This window comes from Chionomys nivalis, chromosome 10 (genome assembly GCF_950005125.1).
Source record: "Chionomys nivalis chromosome 10, mChiNiv1.1, whole genome shotgun sequence".
NCBI classification, from domain to species: Eukaryota; Metazoa; Chordata; class Mammalia; order Rodentia; family Cricetidae; genus Chionomys; species Chionomys nivalis.
This window is the reverse complement of record NC_080095.1, coordinates 47,514,230-47,519,714: the sequence shown is the minus strand read 5'-3', so window position 1 is coordinate 47,519,714 and position 5,485 is coordinate 47,514,230. Positions and strand designations below refer to the sequence as shown.

Sequence of the window (5,485 nt, the reverse complement as noted above, 5' to 3'; positions counted from 1 at the left end):
TTTAACATGATTTTTACTCGCATAGACATATACATATAGACGCATATATACAAAGCGCAATAAGAGAAAATGGTGTTGTCTGCATTCCTCTCCTGGCTGTAGTTATTTTTGTGGCTCTTTATAAGATGGCTCCTGACGGATCTTCTGTGTGTAGTCTCTGGTGTGCCCTAATTCTCAATCCCTCAAGTGGAGACTCCAGGAGCAGGAGTTCCTGAATCTCTGGTGTGGGCTTCATGCCGGCAGAGGGTGCCCACCGACCGTGACTGCCTAATGACCTGGCTTTGCACTGATTGTGGTAGTCTCAGTTTTACAAGTGTGAGCCTGTGGTCAAGGAGTGACTGAGTCTTACACCCACTTGTGGGGCCTGGCAGTCTATGTGGTGACTGAGGCTTCCCCGGTACAAAGGCTTGACTTTGGGCGGAAGGGTGGACTTGGCTTTGCTCTTCTGCTGGTTCCTGGTCCTTGCCAGAACATGACCTTGTGGTTCCATCCTGGGCACGCTTTGCAGAATGGGGAGATGAGTGTTTTTTTAGGGTTTCTATCGATGTGGTGAAACACCATGAGCAAAGCAGCTTGGGGAGGAAAGAGTCTATTTGGATCTTACTTCTGTAGCACTGTTTATCACCAAAGGAAGTCAGGACAGGAACCCAAACAGGGCAGGAACGTGGAGGTAGGAACTGCTGCAGAGGGCATGGAGGAGTGTTGTTTACTGGCTTGCTCCTCTGGGCTGCTCACCCTGTTTTCTTTTTTCAATTGTATTTTTTTTTTAATCAGAAAACAAATAAACAACTTGGAATGGATTTGAGGCAAATTGAGGCATAAGCAGATTTTCTTTAAATGGATAAAGCAAGCAATAAAAGAAAATGTTTCTGGTACAATAAGCATCAGCAGTAGGGAAAAAGCAATAGTGTATGAGTACCCGGATTAAATGCGTTCTGCAGGAGAGCACACATTTGAGTGCACATTGTTGACTATCTGCGGTCCAAGTGGAGTTTCAACTCCACACTTCGACAACAACATGCTGACAGTTTCTAAAAACCACTCTAAAAAAGGCATAACCCAGATGTTCTCCCACTTGACCAACTTCACCTAAGTTCAGACGTGCAGAAGGGCTTGACGTGTCCAGAGTAAGCCACATGCTTACGTAAGGTTTAAGGACAAGGAGGCTAAGATAAGGGAAGGAAACAAGGAGGATTGAAGTCCTAATTGCTAGACATGCATATTTTGTTGACAGGAGGGGGAAGCCTTTTACAGATAAGTCACAAACAAAGAAAAGGCAAACAAACGATTGTGTCCAAGGCACTTATCACATTCTGTCCAATGTCTTCACTTTGCTGCCTTCGTTTGTACAAAGGCTTCATGGTTCCCCTGACCACCACCATCGGTATCTGCTTCCCCAATCATCTGATCAACTTCTCTACCTGCTAGCTTCTCTCCAAGGTTAGCCATCACAGCCAAAGCTGCACTAATCCAGCCGTGGCCGTCCTTGTCAAACACGCAAATGCTTCCCTAATTTCTTCCTCACTGTCTGTGTCTTTCGTTTTTCTCCCTGTTGTTGTCAGGAATTCAGGGAAGTCAGTTGTGCCCTCACCGTCTCCATCTACATCACGAATCATGTCCGGTAGCTCTGCTTCTGCCCTCATCACAGTCCCTGGTTGTTCCAGTTCCATCACCATCCTTGTCAGATAGTGAAAAAACTTCTTTGAATTTCACAGTCTGCTCGTCAGTCAGTTGGTCAGCCGTGTTGGAAGGCTTACCAGTTTCTGAGACTGAACCACACAACCTCTCTGTTTGCCCCACTCCGCCTCCTGTTTTCTTATAGAAAATCTAGGACAGATTGATAGACAGACAGGAGACAGGGCTCTGGCAGCGACAAAGGCCCAAGCTGGCAGTACTGGGTGTCCACCCAGAGATGGCTCAGGCAGGGGTTTTGGTCATCACGCCTTTGCCTCGTTCAGTCAGGAGCCTGAAGTCATCGTGTGCCTGGGCGAGCAGGAGGCAGCGTGGAGACACTCCAACTGCAGCGGATTTCTTGGAAGCTGTTAAGGTTATTGATTTAAGCCCTGACAGGCTCAAGGGCACTAAGAGAGTCTCTCAAAGAGAAATCAAACTGTTTCCCCAGGTGACTCCTGATTTTTACTCAGGCAGAGGTCTAAATCTATTGAGGTGAAAGCAACTGGGTCTCACTTCTGGAACAATCTGGGGAGACCTATAAAGTTTATTGATTTGACTTACTTAACTTACCCCGGCTAATACTAAAACAACTAGACCCATCAATCAAACCCCTCGAGAGAGCGATTACAGGGTGGATTGATTCCCTCTCAGAGGTGACAGTTAAGGGGAGTTCTCTAAGGGTGTCAGGACAGTACCTTGTGCTGGGGCTTGGTCCCTTCGCCTAGCATGGTGACCTTCTAGAGCTGCACACTAGGGAAGCCACCTCTCTGGAAGGCGGCCAGGAGTTCTCCGGAAACAGGCTGCAGTGGCCTCTTTGGATGCAGAGAGTCACACAGTCATGTGGGGAGAGGTGGGAAAAGCTGCCAGATTTCGCTTGCCAGGGAAAAAGAAGAAAAACCATCACCACCGGGTAAGGAAGGAGGGTGGATGCAGAGGGGCAGGCAGCCAAGATGACTGAGCAGTATAATGGCCTTGAAGTCCCCAGCCGGGCCTGCCAGAGGACGCGTTGCAGACCTGCGTCAGCTTTAACGCAAGGGACCTGCAGCGGGAGTCATTCTCTGGCTCACTGTGTTTTCTTGAGAAGCAAGGGATGCAACTACCCAGGGTTCCCTGCAGACTAGTTGGAGGGATCAGATGTTTCCATTCGAATCACATGTGACCTGAATCCTTGGATGATACAATCCAATTAGTGGTATTGTAAGTACAATGGGGAATCAGGAGAAAGGGTACCCTGTGCGAACTCAAAGGCTAGGGAAGGTCCCAGAGAGATCAGACTAGTTCAAGAAGAACAAGGGAGAATTGATGAGCAAATCCATCTTCCAGAAACATGGTCTCCAAACCAGGCATGATAGTATATGCCTGCTTGTAATCCTAGCCCTTGGAAGGCTGAGCCAGCACCCATGGTCAGCATGGGCTACAATGGAGACCCTGTCTCAATGGAGGGAAGGGAGGGAAAGAAGAAGGAAGGAGATAATTACTGTGCAATTTGACACCCAAGTATATAAAGATGGGGACTGGGACTATATCTCAGTTGGTAGAATGCTTGCCTAGCTTGCACGAAGCCCTAGGTTCCATTCTCAGTACGGTAGTCAGACTTTATTTGAATTCCCAGCCCCCAAATAATGACATGGAGACTTATTATTAATTATAAAAGCTTGGTCTTTAGCTTAGGCTTACCCCACTAGCTCTTATCACTTAAAAACTTGTTTCTATTTATCTACATTCCAGCACATGGCTCTTACCTCTCCTCCAATCTGTGCATCTGACTCCCTCCAAGTCTTGCTGGTGAATGCCTCAAGCCTAGCTTTAGCCCCCGAGTTCCCCTCTCTGCCCAAATGTCCCGCTTAACCTCTCCTGTCTAGCTATTGGCTAGTAAGCATTTTATTAAACCAATCACAATGACACATCTTCACACAGTGTATAAATGTCCCACAACACAGCACCACATTGTTCTGGTCGTAGCGGTAACACCTGTAATCCCAGCATGCAGTGAGGTGCAGGCAGGAGAATTGAAGTTCAAGGTCATTCTTGGCTATAGGGAGTTTGAGGTCAGCCTGGGATACAAGAGCCCCCATCTCAAAAACAAACAAACAAACAAACAAACAAACAAGCAGACAGACAGAAAAAGAAATACTTAATGGTCATGTATAGACTGGTTGGTTAATCACGGGAGGTTCAGAACCAGGGTTTGGGTTTAAATCTGGTCTCCACCAATCTGTATCTATGAGTTAGTAAATTAATATCTGCAGGACTTAAACTCCCCATCTCCAAAACAGGGACAATCATACCTAATACTAATATCTAATGCCTTTCTATTGTTAACTTGACACAAGCTAGAATCACCTGGGAAGAGGAATCACAGTTGAGAAAATGCCTTCATCAGATTGGTCAAGTCTGTAGGGCATATTCACGATGAATGGGTGCACATGGGCTCAGCCTACAGGGGGGCAATGCCATCCCTGGGCTGGTAGTCCTGAGTTCTATAAGAAAGCAGGCTGAGCAAGCCACGAAGAGAAAACCAAAAAGTAGCGTTGCTCCATGGCTGATGCTTTGGTTTCTAACTCCAGGTTCTCGACCCGAGCTCCTGCCCAGTCTTCCCCTTAGGGATGGACTGTGACCTGAGAGCTGTAAACTGAAATAACCCTTTGCTCCCTAAGTTGCTTTCGGACATGGTGTTTTATTCCAGCAACAGGAGCTAATCAAGACAGGCAGTATTAATAACAGCACTGATCTAAGAATGTCAGTAGTAGCAGTGCCTGATAATAGAGCCCGCATCAAAAAGCAGTGTAAAGCTTGAATGAGCCTGGTGCTTACAGAGCCCTCGGCACAGCATCTGGCACACAGGAAGCATTCGGTAAATGCTAGTTACTGCCGGTACTGTCCTTCCTGTGAACGGTAATAAAGACAGTTTTCTTATTCCTGCCAAGCTGAGGGGCGCACGGGCTCCTCAGGGACTTCCTGAACAATGAGTCAAAGGCAAGCAGAGGGTGTCAGTCCTGGGGAGAGCGTGGAGGGAATGATTTCCGTGTTGGAACATGCTCCATGGACGTTCTATGTTCTTGCTTTGTTTTCTCAGGCCTGGGCACTCTCCCTTCCTCCCTCTCTCCTTTTTGGAGTTCATCCAAAGTCTGCTCGTCATGAGGGCTTTCCTTATAGCCCCAGCCACAGGCACTGTCTTCCACTTAACCTGTCACCCTCATCTCTTCTCTGGCCACAGTTAGAGGGCTGACTCGTGCTATTGAACCTTCTGCAGGGCAGGCTGTGCCCCTCTCTCAGCCGCGTGTGCATTCCCCACAAACAGGGACAGTGTCTAGCACACGCTCTGTAGTCTGGAGACGAGGCCGGCTGAGCAGAGGCTGCAGGCCTGGAGTTTAACCACAGATGGAGATTCTCTGTGCGCTCCCCTTCTCTCCCTGATGTAGCACGGATTCTGCTTGGTCTTAATAATAAAAACCTGGAGTCAGGTATCCAGAGCAAAAGCTGAAAGATAGAGAAGCAGAGCAGCCAGCCACCAGAGAGTTCTTAACCTCTATAAACTCTCGGAAGAAATAGACGATTCTGTCCCCATGAATCCTCAGATTGAATACCTCTCTCAATGAAACCTCAGACCCTGTTCCCTCCTGCCTTATAGTCTTCTCTGGCCCAGCCATATCACTTCCTGTCTCCACCTCCCTAGTGCTGGGATTAAACGTGTGAGCCCCACTGCTTGGCTCTGTTTTTCTTTTAGATTGATTTGATCTCACGCAGCTCAGGGTGGTCTTGAACTCACAGACTCTATCTCCTGAGTGCTGGGATTAAGGGTGTCTGCCAC

At 47.8% G+C, this 5,485-nt stretch overlaps 1 pseudogene; it reads right to left on the bottom strand.

The window, feature by feature from the left end:
• Nucleotides 1–1,326: 1,326 nt before the first annotated feature.
• On the bottom strand, nucleotides 1,327–2,402 carry LOC130882265 (calmodulin-alpha-like; annotated as a pseudogene).
• Nucleotides 2,403–5,485: the final 3,083 nt, after the last annotated feature.